The 23,891-nt window shown below is 36.2% G+C and overlaps 1 protein-coding gene across 5 annotated transcripts in view; it reads left to right on the top strand.

Moving 5' to 3' along the window:
• The window catches only part of LOC149553079 (Protein phosphatase 2C family protein), a 268,679-nt gene that overhangs the window by 55,694 nt on the left and 189,094 nt on the right, over positions 1 to 23,891 (top strand). The window lies entirely within an intron of this gene.

Here is a 23,891-nt window from a genome sequence, read left to right as displayed (position 1 = left end):
AGAAGGCTTGTGTAGCATTTCACCATAGCTTCACCATTGTTCCTTGTTTTTCAGCTTCAAAGTCTTTAAATGCCTTTTCCATTATCAAGTTGCTTCTCTAACTTTTTGTCATTCCCATTTATCCTAGCCTACCATTTGAAGTAGTTTTTTTCTGTATTTCAAGTTTTGCCATCTTTAAGTGAGTACCATTCTGGTTTGACTATATGCCTTTTAATTATAATGGCCTATGCATCTTGTAATTCCTCCTTCAATTCTGGGCAAAGTTTCTGCAGTTATTATATTAATTTTTCAACTACCGGTTGTTTTAGCTGTTCTGTTTTCTGTTGTGGAATATGGAAGGAAATTTGTGCAAAGGCAATGCCATATCTTGCTGGGCACATGAATCAATTACTGCAAATAAATAACCGACATGATTTAATAGGATTTGGCCAAAACTGCTTTCTCGAAAGATATTAGCACAAACTTAGAAAGTCAGTTTTGATATCCATGTAGAGGTGGTACCTCGAATGCTTTTTCATTGATTGTGATGGTTTATTCGGGTCCACTGACACTTGGTAAATGAGGCTTGCCGCTATTTAAGCTGACACAACCACCATTGGGGACACAAATGAGGGCCCAGTCTGAAGGTGTGGTCTATCGCATACTTCCCATGGAAATTAAACTTGAATTACATTGTTTACAAATACACAACTTTATTTTACATTTTAGCGCCTTTTGGTATTACCAATTGTCTATTGTTTGCAGTTTTGCACATATAAAGGAAACCTTATCTCCACCGTTGGTGACATGTATTTAGCCTGAGCGTTCTTTTCAGTAGGTACAGTAATAATCATAACAGCAGAAGTAGATAATGGAATATACCAGAAAAGCTCAACTAGCTATTAATGCAATGAACAACATTATTTGCAACAGTACGACAATATTTCAATATCAGAATGACTGAATATAAATATGAGCCTAAGATGATTGTGAAAGGTCGCACCTTTGTTGTAGCTTTTCATAATAAGAACGATGCTCAATTAACACGTATTTTGATGGCTGAATCATAATCAAATTATTTGGTGATAACCATTCTATTCAGGTGTATTACCAATTTATATTATCCTTTGCTATCCAAAATTTTGACACTATTGCATTTCAGTTCTTTTCTGTGCTGGGGAAGAATAAAGTAATGTTGTCCCAAATGAGGGATTTATTTTCTTTAAGATTAACATCCATCAATAGCATATTGCAAATAATATTCTACATAACTAAATCCATTTCCATAATCACTATTGTATTATGACAGTGTTCTCATTTATGAAGTGTGGAGAAGAAGCTGGTTTGCACAATTGTGTTATAAATATAACTCTATTGTGAAGATTTATTCATCTTATATTGTCTATTGCTTTGATATTCTCTTGTGACGGTTTGAATCTGAGTTTGTGCATTTAATCCATTGCTGAGGTATAGTGGATTAAACTGAGTATCTACAATCTGAACTTAGTGTCCTCCTTAATTGTGATAGTTGTTGCTAGGGTGGCATCTTATGCTGGTTGGGAATTCATATCTCTGTATCTGCAATTAAAGCTTATTGTTTTTGCAACTAAGTGCCTAGATTCTCTATTTATTTCGGTGTGGATAAAAATTGCTAAGTGGTGTCTAATTTACTTGCAAAATTAGGCGATAAAAAATTCTGCTCTAAGATGACATTGGTCTCTGCTTGGTGGCATTTAACATTAACTGTTACCTAGCGTTTTGCCTCTCCAAATTGAGGTGACCATTTGATCACACCCATACCTGTACAGGGTGGCATTACCAGGTGGATAACAACATTGTTTTGGGTGATCAAATTCCCTAGGCACGTCTGCATTCCACACTAGTATTGGCGTCTAAAGTAGCTGCTGAATCATGTCAATCTCTAAGCATCTGCTGAGTGATGCAGGCCATATCTGTAAGAGGCCTCATTTACAAATCTCTGTTCAGTGGGGTGTTGTCCTGCATTTTGTCACCACAAAATGTAGGTAACAGTACGAAACTTTTTCAAACTATTCACATTTCTCTAAGCTTATTTCATTATTGAATTGTTTTGTATTGATCAATCAAACAACACCAATTGATCTAATAAATCCTTTTACTGAAGGCTTTTGTTGAGTCTTTTTCGTTTTTCTATATTTCGAGCCTATGCTTGATTTTTGAGGCCTTTATCGTCATTTTTTTTTTCTTTTGAGTTTGCGTTTGTTGGTTTTTAGTCCTTTGTGGTTTTGCTCATGTCATGGCTTTCAATTTTTCTTTCGATTCAGTCTAACCTAGAGCTCAATCGAAGTTGTTAGTCAAGAGTTATTGTCGTTTTAATGCCTCAAAAGTGGACTTTTTTGATGCAACAGCACGAATTGAAAATATCATGTTATATTTCTAATTTGATATTCACTTGTTGAAAAATATAACTTAAATGCACTTTATGTTATGTTTTAAAGTTACTTTATCTTATAAATTTTCACTTAAAGTAACTATAGTGCACTTTATGTTATAATTTTAAGTTGTGTTACTTTTTGATTTTTCACTTAAGTGACTATATTAACTATATAGATCAATTTAATTTTTAGCATTTAAATCAAATACTCTAGTAAATATTTTTTTTAAAATGGTATTTACATGTTATATAATTAATATGATATGTAAATATAATTTATGACCCACATAAGTAATATTTTTATGAATTTAATTTGACATGTGCTTATTTAATCACTTAAAGTTATCAAAAGTGGACATTTAATGTGTCATTACATGTAAAAACCATCAAAAGTGGACCTTTTACATGTCATTACATAAAAAGTTCAACTTGGAAATATAAGTCCATCAAAAGTGGACTTTTTCCATGTCTTTGCATATTTGAGTCATCAAAAGTGGACTTTTTATATGCAATTACATGTAAAATCCATCAAAAGTGGACATTTTACATGTCATTGCATATAAAGTTCAACTTGAAATCAAAAGTGGACTTGTTTGATGTTATTACATCAAAAGGCTCACAAAAGTGGATCTTTTTGAAATCATTACATCAAAAGGTAAGTTTTTGTGTCATTACATAAAAAAAGTGAGATACAACTTAAAATATGCTTTGCACTCCAAAAGGTCCTTTTTTTTGTTAAAAGTTTTTAAAACATGCATATCACTCCAAAAAGTCCGATTTTGGAAGAACACATGCATTTGCTCTCTAAGAACCTAATTTTGCTCATTGTGAGAAATTTACTTGATGGTTTTGCATGAGATTTTCTCAATAGTGTCGTTTTTGCTTGGAAATGGATTTTCTAATATCAAAAATGGATTCATCTTGCTAAAAGACATTTTTCTAAGCTCTACCAAGGGCACATTTTGGAAAGAAATTCAAAAAACATCATTTTTGGCTCAAGTTTTGGTCCAAAGAGGAATCAAATTAGCTTTTCAAGTGTTTTACATTACATTGTGACTCATGTTTTGGTGTTTAAAAGCCAAAAATGAATTCATTTCATGTCTTTTATTAATCACGTTTTTGCTAAAAACGCCCAAAAATTGGGGTTTTTATACACTATTTTGCATTTTGGAGTCATGTTTTTGCATTTTGATCCATGTATATGCATTTGGGGAAGTTGTTTTTGCATTCACAAGTCAAAAATGACTCAAAAACATGCATTTTTTGGCCACGTTTTTGCAAAAACGGCCCAGATTTTTGCATAAAAAAGTCATTTTTTTGTTCAAAAAACTCAAAAAATGGCATTTCAGCCCATAGATTTGGATCAAGTGGGGTTGTTTTTGAGTTTTAATGCATGCTCGTCTTTGGAGACCACTTTTTGGCCTTCTCATCTCAAATTCGACCATTGAATGTCCATTACATGCAAGTGCGGAAAAAGTCAAAAAGTTGTTCGAAAATGCGGATTTGAGGGAGAATTGGTCTTCAAGTCTATAAAACTTGCTATTTTGGCTCTTTAACCTCCGATTAAGTGGACATTTTTCAAACTTGCTCATCAATTCATGCTTATCTTTCTATTTCCATTCATATTATGGCTTGTTATTGTACACTTGTCCATATATATGCCATGAAAAGTGCATTTTGCCTTTAAAAATGATGAAAACTCTCATTTCACACTTTTGGAATTTCCCCAAACTCCAAATTTGAAATTGCATGTTGAAGTGCTTTGCATGTTGACATGTTTGGGTCACTTTCCAAAGGTACATTTTCTTTGTGTTTTTGTGTTTTGTGCTTGCTTGCCGGCTTTCTCCACTTTGGAGAAATTACAAGTTCTTTCCCAAGAACTTGTTCTTGTTTCACTTCATGTGAAAGCATCATCACGTTCCACTTCCATCTTCCATGTCATAACACTTCACATCTCATCCGACAAATGCAATTACATGTTTTCCATCTCATTCACCATTCACACGTGCATGTAATCCCATTTTTTGCTTCCATTTTTAGTCATCTCACTTTTCACATCCATTCGCATGACAAGATTACACGAAATGCCTTACGTGTAATAGCATCCAAAAGGTCCGATTTTGATTAAAAGTCACTTGTTGAAAAATCAAAAGATGTCAATTTTATCTTCCATGTACTTTGACTTCCCCTTTCATCAAAGATGACTATAAACCTCGTTATCCTCTTCCATTTTCCATTTCCATCTCTCCATATGCATTCATGCCTTCATGAGCAAGTACATGTTTCCGCATCTTTGCATGCTTTGCACCTCATCCCATCACCTGCACTTACATGTAAAGTGCATCCTCCATCCACATTCGTATGTCATCTCACTTTCCATTTCTCATTACATGTTTTATATACATGGAATCCACTTTCCGCGCAATGACATCTTGAAAGCTCAAGTCACACTTTTAAATCCAAAAGTTCTCATTTGCACGCATTCCCATGTGGCAAACACGTTACTTCAAAAAAAAAGAAAAAAAAGGTAAAGCTGCTGATGGAAAGTTGTTTCGATTTTACATCCAGACATCGTCAAGAAGGTTTTCAAAGTGTCAAAGAATCTAGAATGTGTCAATCTACAAAGGAGAATTCATGACAACTTGAGCGAGAAAAACTTGATCACTTAAGTTTTCAAATGACAACGGACAATTCATCAAAGTCAGAGGTTATCAAAAGACGCAACACTATTGTTATCATGGTGAATGCAGCAGTACAAAGTACAGGAACTTCCAATCCTGTGATCATTTAGGATTGCATCGTCAAGTACAAGGTCCTTCAGAACAATCCCTAGGATTGTTTCCTTTTTTTCCGTCTTCTTTCTTCTTTCATATTTGTAATTGAAGAGGATGTATTACATGAAAATGTGTAATTACATGTAATGCGAGTTGCACGTGCTGTTGCATGTAACCCTATATCTTTTCCTTCAGTTAGACTAGGTTAAAGTTGTTTGAGTTGCTCCCACTTTTTTGTCCACCTTTTCTCAAATCTTGTGCCTGTATAAAGGAGTGTCCCCTCATTGTAAAAATCATCTTTTGTTGTATGCAAGAAAGCTCTGCCACATTTGTACAAGCATAACTTTGATTGTGTAGTACAAATTTGAGAGAGAAATGAATAAAAGAAGCAATTGGATTCAAAGCTTTGACTAGAAGCAATTGTGATAGAGCAAATTAGAAGCTTTGATTGTAATTTGTGCCTATTTTCTTGATTCATGTTATTATTGTGTGTTCAATAAAAAAGCATAGTGATTTAAGAAACAATTAGAGCCAAAGCTTTGATTGGGAGCAGTTGTGGAAATATATCGCTAGAAGCTTTGTCTGTAGCGTATACTTCTCTCTTAATTTGCAAAATAGTTAAGTTATTTTTATTTTTAGGAGTCTTTGTGCCCTAATTGTAAAACTTTTCCATATAGAAGTACGACCGAACTTAGAGCCAAACCGGTGTATTTTCAGCTAGCCTTTGAGTTAGTGAAGATTTATCGGTTTCATTGTTTCCAGCTCTTGATAGAAGTGTAGTTAGAGATTCACCTTGCCCGTTACTTGCTCCACGACTAAATGAATTATTTCTTGAAAGCTAAGAAGAAATTGACTGGAAGCAATTGTGATAGAGCAAATTAGAAGCTTTGACTGTAATTTGTGCCTATTTTCTTGATTCATGTTATTATTGTGTGTTCAATAAAAAAGCATAGTGATTTAAGAAGCAATTAGAGCCAAAGCTTTGACTGGGAGCAGTTGTGGAAATCTATTGCTAGAAGCTTTGTCTGTAGCTTATACTTCTCTCTTAATTCACAAAATAGTTAAGTTATTTTTATTTTTAGGAGTCTTTGTGCCCTAATTGTAAAACTTTTCCATATAGAAGTACGACCGGACTTAGAGCCAAACCGGTATATTTTCAGCTAGCCTTTGAGTTAGTGAAGGTTTATCGGTATCATTGTTTCCAGCTCTTGATAGAAGTGTAGTTAGAGATTCACCTTGCCCATTACTCGCTCCATGAGTAAGTGAATTATTTCTTGAAAGCTAAGAAGAAAGGATATTGGTAACCCCCATTTTATAAAAATCTCTCGACTTCTTGCTTACCTTGAGTTGATCCAAGGAACAGTGAGAAGAGGGAGCCTTTTCTTTAAGGTAGGAGAGACTCTGTCTCACACGTTGTGGCTGGTCATCCTATTTTGCGACTGAATTTTTACCTAAAACTGTCGTTTGCAAAATATCCACCGAACATGGTGTTAGGCAGCGATCCTCTTTGCCGATTCTTTACTTAGTTGGGAGCTGAGTGATCATCGGACTTGTTTTTGCAAAGAAAGGCGATTGTCAGTCCAGGTTCTTTGCATTTAGATTGTAATTTGCTTGAGTATTAAACAGTGGAAATTGTAGCGTTGAATTGAATGTTCATTGTGACTGTGAGTTTAGAAATGACTTCAGTTATTAAATTGCAATCTCTCTCTATATTTCACAAATTGCAAAATAAGGCATAAATTCTCAAAAAACACAAAAAAGGAAAAAATAGCAACTCAATGCCCACATTCGATCGCTGCTCCAAGTTAGCAAATGTAAAACCCAAAATAAATGCCACTCTGCTGTAAATTTATAACAGATATCACAGTGCCCAAATAAAGAGATAATAGATGCCCAAAATTCAGGTACAATGGCATCCAACTACTGATATGTTAAATACTGAAGTTGCAGCCCTTTAAGTCAGAGTAACAACAGTATAGAAGGCACCCAAAATTAGATTGTATAAATAATTCAATTCGCTATACCTCAGCAATGAATTGAATGTGAAACTCAGACTGAGAATGCCAAACCAATTTGCTATACAACAGTGACAAATTGATACAGGAATCAAGAGGAATCAGTCCTCAATAAACTCACACTTCAAATCCTCTCAAGAAAATATCAAAAAGAAGACGAGAATGAGTTCCCTTCTCACAAAGCATTGCTTTAATAATAAATAAAGCTGGCTTCTTCAAGACACCTTTCACTTAAAAGTGACTTTGCTTTATACTAGTGTAGGAGCACCTAAGCCATTCCGGGGACACAAGGACAAACAAAAGACTCCAAGCATGAAGATGACTCATTCATATCATGGTGGAATCAACTATGAAGTTCTAAAGCCTATTATGGCATCAAATATGAAAAAAGATGTAATTCCTAGGTCTTGGAAGTCTAAAAAGGGCTAACTGAGCATATGGATGTAATAAGGATTAAAATAAGTTAGTTTTTTCCTTAGAAATGCTTAATAAGACTATTTAAGCCATTTGGCAAGGTTGGAACATTAAAAATGTTCTTATAATATCAAATTTGTAATGTTGTAAATTCAAATTTTTGAATTACAATGGTTAGTTTTAGGAGGGAAAAGGGATTTATTAGTGTTTTAACCTTTTAATGACTCTTATACCGATCAAAGTTGGTTGGGAAGGTTGTAGGGAAGTTATATATAAGGTAAGGAACCCTTTTGTATGGACATGAAGTGAAGAGTACGGATCGCATTCTAAAGTTAATGAAGAAACCCTCTATTTTGGCAAATTTGATGAGTTTGATTCATTGTTTTTGCTGGTTTTGAAAGGTAACTTGTTTTGTATGAAGGAAGAGTATTGATATATGATTCAAAATTCTATTGCATACCTTGATTGAGGATTCATACAAGTATTTTAACCTTTATTGTTCACTGTCATAAATTGTCCAGATTTAACAAGCAATTTTGACAAGTTTTGTGGAAAATGGTCATTGCATGATTGTAAACCCTTAATACTCGTGTAATCGCTCTATTTTGACATGTGTCATAGTATACTAACATTATAATATGCATTTTTGAGGGAGAAGTGAAGATTATTGGTGATCCCCAAACTAATTCTTTGTGTTTTTGCATTAAAAGTGCTGGTAACTTACAGCAGCAGCATATTGGCCTTAAGGAGGGGCTATTTTAATGTTGGATTGTGTCTACATATGTGAAAGACAAGGTGTTCCATCCATCATTTGCTGGAGAAAGCGTTGGGGAAGTGTAGATTGAAGAAGCCCTAGTTTTTGAGGATTTTGAAGCACAATTTGGGGCTTTTGCACTTGCAGGGTATATTGAGTCAAATTGATTGTAGATTCCTTTGATTCAACTCATTTTATGAGACTGTAGAAGGTTTCAAACTTTGGGGATACGTTTATCATATACTTCCTTTGTAAAGTGACCTCTTTGGGCTATTGTGAAGAACAATCATATTGGTCCAAAACAACCACCCTTAAGTTTTTTATATGTTATCTAAGTTGCCAATTCGGGTTTGGGGACGGATTCAAGTTTGGGGTTCGGGCAAATTTTTTTTTGCCCATTTGGGTTCATGGGTGGGTTCGTGAGTGTATATATATATATATATATATACACACACGCGCGCGCAACAAAAAAAAAAAGCTCACATAGTTGTAAAAGTAAAAGTAAGTCATTCCATAGTATGAATATATCAATGTTACTTGATTATTGATTAATGCCAAATGTCAAAGATAAACATTAAATACTCACTCATTAATCTATGCTAATGTTGTAAATAAAATCATACATTGAATTACTAAAATGCAAAATGGAATTTCAAAACATAGACTACTTCATCAGATTGATAGATAATAAATTATGACTTAATAAAGTTTGAAATTGTGAAACATGGTGATAAATCATAAATGACTCAATGAGTCAATGACAAATGTTTAAACATAGTTTATCAAAGATGCAAATGCCCTTCAAGGGTCAAATGGGTCATCAAAATATTAGGGATCAATGGCTTCATCCTCATCTATATCATTGACATTTTCCTCATCATTGGAATCCAAACCGGTTCCACTAGCCCCAGATGCAGCCACATCCTCCTCCTCGTCCTCCTCAACATCTAGCAAGGCAGTTCTAGATATATCTTGGACAGTCATATCCAAGTCAGAAGTCTTAGGTAGTACATCCCACAACTTCTCTGGTCCCTTCTTATATCCTGGGTCCTTGCGTGATAGGAGGTGCCGGTTGTTGTGAATAAATACCAAGTCCTCTGCTTTCTTCGAACCCAACTAGTTACGCTTCACTGAGTGGATAAAGGAGTATGTACTCCAATTCCACTTAGCAGCAGAAGAGCTCGCAACCTAGAGAGACAACCAACAAATTTAAAAATATTAGCTAAGTAATTTTACAATACAATAGGAATTTAAGAGTGCTAATTCGACAAGCTTAGTGGCCATAAGAAAAGGAAAAAAACTTAAATACATACTTGTGACAAGATCTTAATGGCAAGAGGTTGGAGGTACATGTAACTTTCCCCATGTAAGTACCACCATCCAATGGCATCCAATCTACTTTGGTCATTGATTGCATCAAGTTCTGCATTTTTGCTTGAGGCAAAATTAACAAACTCTCTCCTAACATTTGATGCCACATCAATTTCACTAAAGAGCCTGTTAAGTGCCCTCTTATACCTAGTAGCAATTTCAGGATCTCTATATGGTGCCACTCTACCAGGAATAGCAAGTATCTCACTGCTATAATATCTAGGAGAAAGTGCATATGCTAGGAGGTGTAAAGGTGTAGTCATCTTGTTCCAACGATGTAGAACAATTTTCTCCACCTTAGTGTACAAGGTATCAGGATCCTACTCTCTCCTCTGAATGACCTGGGATGTCAAATGATGTACATGTTAGTTATCTAGATATAGTGTTAATAACTTAATTAAAATAAAAAATAAAAATCTCTCAATAAACAAGGATAAAGTATTCTATAAAAAATTAAACTAATTGATTTCATTCTTTCTAGCATGGAGTCCATGGCATCATTTATGTTCCCCAAACAAGGCTCATCTGTGTCGGCATACCGAAGCATAGACATGATGGGCTCGGTGAGTTCTAATGCATATTCCACCCTATTTGAAAAATCATCACTCAAGATCAAATCCTTTGCAGTTTTGGCCTTTTCTATATCAGCTTGCTTCCATCCACCCCATTTGTTGCTAATAACCATTTGACACAATGCCTCTTTCATTCTCACAAGTCGTCTAAGGACGATTGTGTGTGAAGCAAACCTTGTTTCAACAACCTATTACCATGTTAATTCAAATTGTAATTTATTATGATAACTTGATAACCCAAAAATTTAAGAATATGTATTAAATTTTGTAAAGTATGACACAAAAATTAAAATGATAAATGAAGCTAAATAAAGTTTAAAATTTACTTTCAATAATTCTAAGCGGGAGAAAGTTCTGAAAATTGCTTGACATATGGTGGTTAGTCACAAACATTTGGATCTGCTCACCCTCCTCATACACATTTTTCATCCATTCAATTTGGCTGCCCATTGTTTTCATCACCAAATTCAACGTGTGGACAGTGCATGGTGTCCAAAAGATATGCCCATATCGTGCTTCTACCAAAGCACCTGCAGCCTTACAAACATTAGCATTGTGTATTATTACTTGGACAACATTGTCAGCTCCCACGGACTCTATGGATTCAATGAGAAGTTGGGCAATAAAATTTGCATCCTTTACTTGCCCTTTACAATCAACCGCCTTCAAAAACGGGGCAAACAGCAATCACATTTATTAATGGACGGTTTTTGCAATCTTTCCATCCGTCAAAGACAATGCTCACCCCCTTTTGGATCCAAGAATCTCTTATTAGTTTGAGGAGGTTTTCTACATGCTTTCTCTCCTTATGCAATATGGTGGTTCTCAACTTTTCATATCCAGGGGATTGGTAACCATGAGGTCCATCATTTATTGCTTTCACCATCTCTCTCCAATAAGGTGATCTCACTAGAGTGAATGAAACACCATTTGTAATGAGGCAACGCCCAATCTTTATGTCAGCAATTTCTCTCTTGTCATTTTCAAATGCCGAATCTAATGGGCCTCTTTTGCGGCATGCGGGTGTTTCTATTTCATCTTCATCCACATATGGGGTAGGTAGGAAGGGATGTGGTCTACTGATTGTTTGAAAGGGTGGTGTTGGTGGTTTTTGCTTTGACTTATCTTTTTTTTGCCTTTGGGGCCCCCTCACACATGGAAATCCCTTGACCTGGTGGACCTATCAAATGATGTTTAACCCGGTAATAGGAGCTTCTATATTGGTTTTGACAAAAATTGCATTTCCATATATACCCTCCCCCACCAACACATTGCTCAATTCTTATTGTATACTTCCACAAAGGAGAACCTTTATCAATCTTAAATCTTTGGGATCCCAGCCCACCCACTGAACCCTGACTACTCATTCTTGGATTCTTGCAATCTATAAAAACAAATTAAATTTTTTTTTTCAAAACTTATACAAAACTTGATAAAAATTTAGAACAATAAAAAAAAAAAAAAAAAAAAACTAAAAACAAACTATGAAAGAAGCAAAAGGAAGGATCAAATGCATACCTAGAACACTCAGCATTGATTATTTGAAGGATTTGAGACTCCACAAACAATCTCTACAACCTTCTCTTCAAACTTGCAAAATGGCCACACCAAAATGAGAGAGCAAAATGACAAAGCAAATGAGAGATTAGATGAATGAAATGCATCTAATAGGCCTTACTTTAGGGTTTGGCAAATTTTTTTTAAAAAAAACATATTTTTAATGCTTTTTTGGGCCACTTTTTGGCCCCACTTGCTGCGGGTCCTCCCGGATTCAGTATGGACCTGGGCGGACCCGCAGGGCAGAACACAGACCTTGCCCGGACCCGTCGTGGACCCAGGCTCGAATGAATCCGGACCCAGACCCGAGCTCCAAGGTCCGAATCCAACAACTTAGTATGTTATGTATCTTTGAAAAAGGTATCCAAATCTGGTTTTTATTTTCCAAGTCCTTTGTAAAGTGTTGGAGTTAAGGGCTAAAAATCGTTGCTGTTGTTATGATTTGAGGATTAAGGCCTAGAAAGGCTAGTTTTGGGTTTGGAGTGTTGGGTTTTATTGAGAGCCCTAAAACTAGTTGATTCATCTTATATTTGATGTTTTAAGACCATTCAATCACCTTGGAATAGGGCATAGGTCTTGGTTAGCCATCTTTGGTGTTGGGGGCTTTGTAGGTCATTTCCTTACATTGGAATATTGTGAAATCCTGTGTATTCCTTACTCTTGCTGTTTAGACCTTTTTACCCACCACCATCCATTGCATCATATACTTAGGCACATAATTCAATAATACAATTTAATAATTCCCTTTGGCTCCAAAAATGACATTTTCAACTATATTGTGATATTCTGACACATAAGGTGATTGTTTCTTATGCCCAAGATTTAAAACTTTTCAACTTAGTTCCAACAAGCTATGACACTAAGGTGGCCAATAGACAAAACCAACAAAAATAGCAACCTCAACATATTTAGTTGAATAATAATTATAATTCACCCGTCTTGTGCAAATGATTGAAGTATCAAAGTTGAATCTAGCAACACACAGGTGATCCTGATGAAGAAAGATGATTAATGAACCTGATGGGGGGAACTTACTCAAATAGAGGCTCCCTCCAAGATCCTTGGAGCCCAAATCAAAAGGCACAAATAAAATCTGAGAATATCACTCAACTCCTCTAACTCGTCCGAGCTCATCAGAACCAACCATTGACTTACTCTAAATAGTAAGTCTCTCAAAACGGAGCCAAAACTCACCACAGGCCACTACAAAGCCTAATAACTCCACAACAAAGTCCTTTAAATAATAGTATCAGCCTACAAGGATCCAATAATAGACCGAATCCATCAAATCTGCCACAACACAAAAATTAGGACATTGCAATTCGCCCTTCCTAAGATTGCTTGTCCCCAAGATATCTCATAGCAAAACAAGCATCACGGTCCACCGGGATCCCAAGGTTAAAACTGTGTAATATCCCCATTGTGCACAACCGACTCCTTTAGCACTAGCACCCAAATAATCAACATCAATAAAAGAATCTTTGAAAACTAACTGTAGGCACTAATGGAGTAGACAACTCGTAGGAACTCGACCCAATTGAAGCATCAAATCTGTCAACACCTGCATCTCAATATAATTGATAGTCACATCCAACTACATTGCGAAGATAGTAACAACCTTAGGTTCTTGCAACACAACTACCATCTCCATCTTATGCTAAGCTGTCCTGGGTGTGTGGATATTGCAAGTGATCTAACTCACAGCTGCTGATACCATCTACAAAAGATGGTGTTAGCCCATCCCATAAAGGATGGTATGAAACTGGTGTCAACCCACACTTGCGCAAAACCAAATCCTCTACCTATGGGGCAAAAGAGAAATGATGAGCACTCCTTACTGTGTAGTAGCGGTGAAAAGCTCTAATCTTTGTTAGAGGCTCATCAATATCAATTAAGGAATCAAGAAATGTCTCCAATCTCTGACTCCGAACAACTAGTCGGGCAGGATCTCGAGCAACCTTCTCAACAAATTCAACCACAACATCCTTGTGGAGAAGTATTGTAGCCAAGCTCTCTACAATCTTTCCCACCAATCGTTGAATGTCACGAGAGCCCCTTATGAGAGTACCCTCTGAAGCTCTATATGGTCCCTCTTGCAATTCTGAGCTTTCAAGGAGATACTCCATAAACTACTCTATGCAGTAGAAAGTATATGAGGCAGCATCAACCTACTCCCTTGCAATCTACAAGTAATCCCTCTCAAATCATGGCATTGCCAACTATCCAATGCTACGAGTTGTATGAGATGAAGTAATTTCCAACAGAAGGAAACAAATCCCCATGATAGCTCGTATTTAAATCGGATGATACCTTGCCAAAGTCCTATGAAGAAGAGGGAATAGTGTTAGAAATTGACACCTCTCCGAAGAACCCACTTCAACGATGCTAACTACTGGGGGACTTGGTACAACAAGATGCTCTCTGCAGTCCTCCACTGATGCAGTCATATACTCTATAACTACTGCACGCATACCCAAGATGGATGTAACTGCATTCTCATCACATCTATCATCCCTATCCATGGAAGTCAACTCACCACCAACTACCACTATATGTAGCTGAATTGGCTCTAGAGCCGGTGTCGACTGTACATGCTCCAACTCCATGGTAACCTCATCCAAATGTGACTGTGACTCTTGGAAAGCCAATTGAGTACAATGCAAAGAGGCCATAGTCACCTTAAGCTCTTGGATGAGCTCAACCACGTCCTCCTGTTTCCCTAACAATGTCTCATAACAAGTGCTATCCCAATCAAGAAGGTTATCCCTATCAGCTACCAACTGTAAATAATTATGCTTCAAGATCTTGACAAACTCTCAAAGCGAATGAATCTCTACTATGGAAAGACAACTACCACCATGCTCATCTGACATAGGAGCACCCCAACTAGATATATGTAACATCTGTAGGATAGCATCATGTTAGTGAACAAATTGTCTTTCTAATTACACAATGATAATTTACTCTATGCCCAATATTTGGAAAGCACAAAAATGTTCACAATAGTTGAGAAAAGTTTGTGTTATTTGTTTCTTTCTGTATTTATAGGTACAACTTCCTTTATGAGATTTGTCAATGAATTAAAAACCAATTTCGTACTTTTTCTAGAAAGCGCATAAGGCACTTTCACACACTCCTAGGTAGTGAGGTAATAATTCATTCATACAATAAAGATAAAAGCTCACAGTCTTTTCACCATAACCACTTAGTCAAAGAAATTTAATGCTACAACGATTTCATAATAACCATTCAAGAAAATTGATCAATGTAAATTGCAGAAGAAACAACAAGAGATATCTCAAATGATAAATCAAATGTTCGCAAAGTAACAATGATTCAATCACTTCAAACACCAAGTTTTAAAGTGGGATCAAAGATGATTGATATATATATATATATATATATATATATATATATATATATATATATATATATATATATATATTTAGAAACTTCTTTCATGCACACAGTCATTCAAAAAACAAATATATATATATGCTATTTGTTTATTGCTATTCAAAAAGTACCTATTTTATTAGAGTCTTTTCTAGCTTTCTATTCTAACCCTTAATCAGTTCAATGCCCCAACATTTATAGTTTTTTACATATCCGAAAGGCCTCCATTAAAGCCCAGCCATTTCGGTTGAAATAGTTATGATAAAATAAAAACAGTTGCAAAAGACACAACCGGAAGTAACCATCTTGATCAGACTTCATCATCGGCCTTTTCCCCCTCGCCCACAATTTGTCTTACCAGCTTCCAGCTTTTGAAGGTTTCTTGCATTGCATGAGAATGAGGGTTCTTCAAACTCAGTAGCTTAGTCCTATAGGCATCTTTTTGCCATTTGAATTCTTTGATCTTCAGAGTTTGCCGCGGCATGAGGTTCTTGTTTAAACATAGCATGGATTCAATATTTGCTAGTGTGGTGAAATCACTAGCAATAGGCGATTCATTGTCCTTAATCTTTGCAATAGCATCATTGAAGCTTTTTGTTAATGCTTTAGAATTCATGTTGCCATCATCAAACTATAGAATTCCTGTAGGATTCACTATGTTCATATGTTTAAGAAGCTCCTCATGCATCCCAACAATCTTGTTTTCAATGGATTGTATTTCTTTTATAGCTTCTTTGTAGATTGATTCTTTCTAGCCCATATTATTCTTCATAATGAACAACATACAAGAATCTACAATTTTCATAGGGTTCTCACTTAGGAATTTAAGCACTCCATACTTTTCAACTTCGGTCACCTGAAACACAATAGCCTGACACCGACTTCGTTCGGTTTCCCACCCTGGAATAAGGGTTTGAATTTCACCCAAGAGCATTTCCCCTTGAGCATACACAGTGGTAAAATCTAGGATGAACCTGTTACCTTCTTTGACAATGGAATTCACCCAATCCTGCATTGCATCCAGAAGCAACTTCCCCTTTTGCATCTGTTTAACCAGTTGTTGGTTGTCTGCAGAATTAGGATCGAAAGATTGAGGAGTTTGAACAATTGGTAGGGCCCCGAGATTCATCAGTGAATCTATATAAGCGGCCATGGTCACCACTAAGGCTTTGAGTTCTTTCTTCTCCTTGCTATCTTTTTCCGACTGGGTTAACATATAATCAGCAAAAAAATTGAAGAAGTTATTACCTGTATTTCTATTGATGGTCCTAAGTTCAACTGAAGTAACTTTGAAGCCTTTGTTGTCAATTTCTCCAGTATTCAGTTTTCTGTTTATACATGGCCAATTTTGCTGTGATTTTCCTAGTTACTGGGTTTTTAACTAAATGAGCATTAGTTTTTAGCTTTTAACCTTGGAACCACTAGCTGCATACTTAGTTACAATATCTTTCATAGGTGTGCATACTGGCTGCAAATTTCTTTTCTTACTGACCGAGTTAGATAACCAGGATGGGACAATGGGATTAGCAGAGATTGCTTGAGTATCCCGAGTAGAGGTCATGAATTTAGGTTGGTCCGCCCTAAGAGCTTCAATGAATTGCACATCACCATCAGGATTGTCTAAGAAACCAAGACCATTGCCTGAATCCTGTCCTTGGGTCAGCATCTTTTCCTTCTGAACTTCTTGCTGTATGAGAGCTTCAGACTTGGTTTTAGATCTGGTTTGAGGAGCTGTGTTTTGTGTATGAGTTGGCGTCCTTTTCTACTTACCAAGAGTCGACACACCACCTGCAACAGGAGATGAAACTTGGATGTCAAAGGTCAGTGGTTCAGAAAAAGAAACCATCTTTGGAGACAGTTCATTGACTACTTTCATGCTCTGCCTCCTTAGCCAATTATCTGTATGGGTGAGAATGGATCTAGTTCTTAGATTTATGTCATCTTCTTCTTCTTGATTCCAATCCACTTCCAATTGTCTTGACTCACGAGCCTCCTCCCACCCTGGTTCAACAATGTCTGAACCATCTTCAACTACTCCTAGTTGAAATTTCAATTTGAGGGAATTAATTTGTTGAAGTGTTAATCTTGAGTGGTCTCTTTTTAACACTTCTTCTTCATCTTTACAATCTTGCCATAAGTCTTCCAAGTGTGGAATCGCGGATGACTGACCCTTCAAACCAAGAACTTGAGCCGGAAATCTTTTACTATCAAAATCCCTTCTTCCTTGGTAAGACCCAAAACCAAAACCAAGCAAATTACTTTTTATGACTGAGGCGTTGATCATGCTGCTACAAGTCAAAGAACCAAGTTTGATAGGAAACACTGACTCCCAATTCTCTTGAGGTAGATTATCTTTAATGATAGAGAATAACTGCCTGCAGACTTCAGTTAAAACAAAATAGTCAAGTGCATAACGTGGTAACCATCCTTGAACCCACCTACTCTCAAATAGGTGAACTTAGGGAACTATATGTAATAGCTTCCATAATTTTGAATCAGTTTTTGGGCATCTGAGGACAATCTGGGCATGGGTGCCTTTTTTAGAGATAGATGCACACTTTCTACCAATACATCATGTACTTTTCTAAAATTTTCTAACACTTTATCTCTTTGAAGTAGGGGACAATAGTGATAGATTGTTATTTCCTCACTCCAAATTTCATGAGGTAGGGAAGTAAGATTACTAACACAAGCAATGTAGTATGTGAGATAAGAGGCCATATAGAAATTTTCCTTAGACTCCTTAGCATGTTTAAGCTGTGTTCTTAATGAGCTAGCAATTATTTCAGCCCAATCCATCCATTGTTCCTCCTTTAAAATGATCTCTACATAACAAAACATCCATTCTTCAAAAAGGAAGACATTGGCTGAACCCTTAACTCGGTGTAACAGCACTACAAGATCATGAATATGAGGTTTTAGAAGATCTTTTGTGACTATCTTAGGTATCCTTGAACCTCCGCCATAAGTAGTTGCTATCCACTTCCTGGCTAGGATGTTACAGTATTCTTTTGGGGTTTCTTGGTACTCAGCTAGGGATTGGATGGGAGAAAATGCAGCGAATGTGCATTCTAGTAGATGTAGCATTGAGGCAATAGTTTCCCTGGAGATTGACAGCATAGTTTCCCCATCTTTGTTTAGGATACTTTTACTCCTCACATCACAATGATCAATACAGAGTTGGAGCAATTCAGGGCTTAATAGGGTAGGAGAGAAAGTTGTGGCTTCAATTAGACCACTAGTCAAAATTTCCATAAAACCATTCAATTCATCGGCTCGCTCAAGGAAATTCGACTGCAACTTTTCCAGTGTAACACCTTCTAAATTGGTATCACAAATAATAGGTCTCTTGCATTCCAAACTCGAAACATTCCCAAAGAAATGTAACACAGATTTCATCTTAAATAAAGAAAGCAAGGCTCAAACTGATTCTATCTTGAAATGCACACAGACAGTAGAACAAAAAGAAGGTTTTTCTGTGTTCTCACTTGCAACTTGCCGAGAAAAATGACCTCTTTTCTTGTCCCTTAGTAGCTCCTTCTTCAAATCCCTTTTTCGCATGATAAACAAAAAGGAAAAACTATGCTCTTTTTAAGGGAAAGAGAACATACATGCGAAAGTACAGCCTTATAATGAGGCATTCATAACAAATCAATTGTGGCTAGGCTCACACGTTCGAAATCTCTCAACGTGACCCTTTTATTAAATACTTCCCTTTGTAGCTGTACTAACAATGATTAACTTCGTCTACCCAATCCCTCTTTTTCGGCAAAAGATCTCCCACTTTAAATCATGATGACGTTTGTCCATGCTTGAAATTAAGGCACTCCTTTAAATTATTACCTCCTGACGTGGTAATTAATGCCATGGGAAAACGACAGCTTTCAACAACCTATAATCAATTTCCGCCAAAGAGCCTTAGTGGTAGAACCGCTTCGAACTGCTTTGGACAAACACAAGTCGGAAGGCTTTGTACAATATTTTTGATGACCGAGAGAACACGAAGTGATGATAGGAAGCTTCAATAACTGGATGGGCAATTTAGGAAAAGTTCAAAATAGGGTGACTGTCAATATGGCTAACACATCATAATGCTCGAGTTGAAAATATGCCATATCTCTCACCTTTAGCCGTCTAGTCACATGATGTCTTTGCAAACCTTGGCTTCTACATAAGCTCTCTGACTCACTAACTACATTGTGATAGGAGAGTGTATTTGCACTACTCACCACAAGATCACTAACATCATGTGTGCTATCATTCTCACACACATCAACGACCAAGGTATTGCTACTAGGTACCTCTACCAATACCTCCTCTGATGAAGAAGAAGCCACTACTGTGTCAAACTCCTTGCATGTCTCTGTTCCCCCCTCATCAATAAGTCCCTGTAAACCACGATCCTTGGACCTAGCATCATTTAATATCTACTCCGATTCATCACCCAAAATCTAATATAAAATATCATACTTGTTGTAGCATGAATTATCAACACATGAAACATTAGAGGTTCCTACCACACTAGTATCAACACAGTCGAACAAAGACCCCTCTGCCTATTGCTGCAGACATGATAAACATCATCTTGTAGATCAACTCACTATGGCATAAATCTACGTCACCTAATTCTTCCGTAACACTCAAACCATGAGTGTCATAACTAGGTAGCTCCACGCCCTGATCTGTCCATAAGATTATGACAACTGCCATAAAAATAAGAATTGTTAGTGTTTATATCCTCCATGCACTCTTAGAAAACAACCCCCTCCTCAAGAGAGTCTAAACCAACAATGGTAATGGCCGCATCATTTGCCCTCGCACTATTTAGCATTATCAACATGCTCACATAAAGGACTAGTGTCTTGACAATTAGAATTTGTATCGTCCATATCCCCACTACTACCAACTGATGTAAGATTGCCATCAAAGGTAGTTAGCATGTCCTCAACATTCTCCAAAGCACAACTCTGGAATCCTCAAACTGCTGAAATTCAATGTTGCTGTCCATCGATGAAACAAACACTGCCACATGTCCCTGTGTAGAAACTCCAGCATCATAACTACAAATAGGACAAGTGGCTGCCCCACTAAGCACAGGATCATCTTCAACATGAATGCTAGCTGCGGAAAACACATGGTGAAGACTTCTAGATGTGTGACCTGTGAAAAAGTAAAGCCAATCTTCCTACATTCTCGGTTGAGACCTATTAAAAATAGAAACCATATACCTAGCTGCCCTGTTAATTGTTACCAGATCCAGAACTCTTGCATCTATCGTTTTTTGATGTTTTTTATAAGCCTTTTCATACTTTCCATCAGGGCATTTGTTTGCTTCCTGAGATTTTCCTTTCCATTCATCTGTTTCCCATATTTACTAGATTTTCCATGTCTGTCCATAGCTAGAATAAATGTAAGAGTGCTGGTCACTCAAATGAAAACAGTAGATCCAAAATAATAAATATTTTCCTATCCTACAGGACAGTAGGAAACTGCTCTGATACCACTATAATGAACCTAACTGGCTCACACTAGCAATGCCTGTAGAGATGTATTTTTGTGTGTGTTTGGTTTTGCATTTTCTCAAATATATAGTTTTTCAGAATATAAGTAATATTAAAATAAATTGTAACTAATAGCTATGCTCAAACCCACAACTACAATTAACCAACAATTAAATGAAACAATTAAACTGCTTATTTGCTCAATAAAATTACATTCAAATGGAAGAAACCTGATAATTGCTGAGTTGTTCGATTTGCAGCAGTAAACATATATAACAATCAAACTCCATAACGCCTACATTCAAGTCTTAGCAAAGAGCAGATTGCAACTATGAAAGAGTGGAATGCTGCTTTGTCAAATTGCTTGGAAACCTCTCACATGGCTGCTAGGTGTTGCCACGCTAATGCAAAAGACAATGCCCAACAATGGTGTTGTAATGACAGCAGAAGACACTAATATGAGGCATGTAAATGGAGATCACAGGCCCTCAATGATTGATTGCAGCTTGATAAACCTTGATCGCAGCCCTTACCAATGTTCACAAGTTCAAGAAAAAATGATTGCTGCTTTAAGATAGCAAACACCAAACAGAAAATGAATGCTGCCTTTTTATAAATTGATAGCAAATATCACAATGCCCAAATACAGAGATAATAAACACCCAGGATTCAGGTACAATGGCATCCAAATACAAATATGTTAAATACCAAACTTGCAGCTCTTCAAGTCATAGTAACAACAGTGTAGAAGGCACCCAAAATTGGATTGTATAAATAATCCAATTCACTTTACCTCAGCATTGAATTGAATGCGAAACTCAGACTTAGAATGCCAAGCCAATTTGCTATAAAACAATAACAAATTGATACAGGAATCAAGAGGGATCAGTCCTCAAGAATTCACACTTCAAACACTCACAAGAAAATATCAAAAAGCAATAGACAAAAATGAGTTCCCTTCTCACAAAGCATTACTTTTATAATAAATAAAGATGGCTTTTTGAAGACAACTTTCACATAAAAGCCCCTTTGCTTCATACTTAGGCACATAACTGAATAATACAATTTATTAATTCCTCTTGGCTCCAAAATCAACCTTTTCAACCATATAATGATATTATGATAGACAAGGTTCTTGTTTTTTGTGCCCAAGTTTTAAAAATTTTCAATTTGGTTCGAACGAGCTATGACTCTAAGCTGGCCAATATACAATACCAACAAAAATAGCAACCTCAACATATTTAGTTGAATAATAATTATTAATTATAATTCACTTGTCTTGTGAAAATGACTAAAGAAGCATCAAAATGAAAGTATGACAACACATGAGTAATCCTGATGATGAAAGACAATTAATGAACATGACTGGGTGACTTATTAAAAATAAATGCTCCCTCCAAAATTCTTGGAGCCTAAACTAGAAGCCAGAAATAAAAATTGAGAGTATCATTCAACTCCTCCAACTCATCTGAGCTCATCGGAACTAATTATTCACTTAATAGTCCCTCAACATGCATCCAAAACTTACTATAGGCCATTGGAGAGACTAATAACTTCACAACAAGGTCCTATAAACACAAGTGTCAGCCTATAAGAATCCAATAATAGACTGAAACCATCAAATCTGCCACGACTAAAAAATGGGGACATTACAATATGCTAGATATAAGTGGGCAGCTGGCATTGTGGACGACAGTATTGAGGACAGCAGTTATACCATTGCAAACGAGTTGATTATTTACAAGGGGATGATCTATCTTGTCCAGAGCCCATAACTCATCGCTAGTTGCTTTGATTGGCTGTTATCACTTCATTTCGGAAATGCCACGAACTGATTTACAACAGTTGATCTGCGCAAGGTCTAGTTAGCCAGGGTTTGACCCCTTTTAGAGTCTCTAAAGCCTTCAAAATTGAGTTCAAAGTTTTCATACCTTGCTGCCAATACCGATTTTTTTTAATAACTTTACAAATAGACTTGATTTTGCAATGGAACTTTTCTGGCATATTGATATATCTAAAATGAACTGCTAGAGAGGAAATCAGAACATTTTGAGCTCCAATGACCAACTTACCAAAAATAGTAAGCTTTCAAAAATAGTAACTCTACTTTGAGATAACCCTATTGAAAAAGACAAAAGATAAATATTTTTTGGGTGAAACAAGATTGCCGTTACACCTAGGATGGCCCTGCAACTATATGTATAGTATACAACACACCCCTTGCCCCCTGCCCCTCACTACCATTCCCTCACCGTCCCAAAATTTAGGCACTTGGTTCCCCTGTCCTAGAAACTTGTCCTGGTGTCCCAACATACCCTGTGCCGGTGTTACCTCTATAATAATGTATTTTATTTAAATAATTTTTTATATTTTACACATTCATATAGAAGATCAATCTGTCATAAAATACTTGGGAAATGCATCATTTTTTCACAAATCTTAATTTCAAATTGCCGTTTCACTCATATCGGGCTAATCGTATGAATTTATTGGATTTAATTTTCTTCTTGTTGAGTAGAATTTTATTAACGAGGGGAGAATGTTATAAAAATATGTTTTGACTTTATAAGAAAAAAACAGAGCCAAGAACCAAAAGGCATTAGTTACATCAAACTTCAATGAAAGAAGTGTTTACATACCAATATAATTCAAGTCATATAGGAGTGCTTTTTATTGCTTTATTAGGTTGCTTGGATCGTGGTGATATTTGAATGCTATAGTTGTTTTCTGTGACCCTGGTCCACATTGCTCAGATTGTAGTCAGATTTGAACAGGTCATAAAAATATAATTCCATATTTGAATGTTTTAGTGCTTTTTATGCCATGGTCCAAGTTGCTTAAATCATGGTCAAGTTTTAAAAGGTCATTAAACAAATGGCGAGATGAGTAGTAAATTTTGATCATCTTCACGTCATGTGGAATTGATTATAGCATTTGAATGATGATAAGTATAGAGATGGCTTATTTTACAATCTTTGACACATTCCCAACAGCTTGCCCTTTTAATCTTGGCTTTCCTGCCAGGTGATTAAAACTTCATCTATTAGGTTGTTAAACTTCTAAATTTTTCTGATTAAGCATCTGTTTGAATTTTTGAGCTTTGTAATTGTACCTTCTTATAACTATCTTACCTGCCAATGTGGTA

The sequence above is a fragment of the Cupressus sempervirens genome, chromosome 6 (assembly GCF_028749045.1).
Source record: "Cupressus sempervirens isolate cs-2001-9-10 chromosome 6, ASM2874904v1, whole genome shotgun sequence".
NCBI classification, from domain to species: domain Eukaryota; kingdom Viridiplantae; phylum Streptophyta; class Pinopsida; order Cupressales; family Cupressaceae; genus Cupressus; species Cupressus sempervirens.
This window is presented reverse-complemented; position numbering and strand designations above follow the sequence as displayed.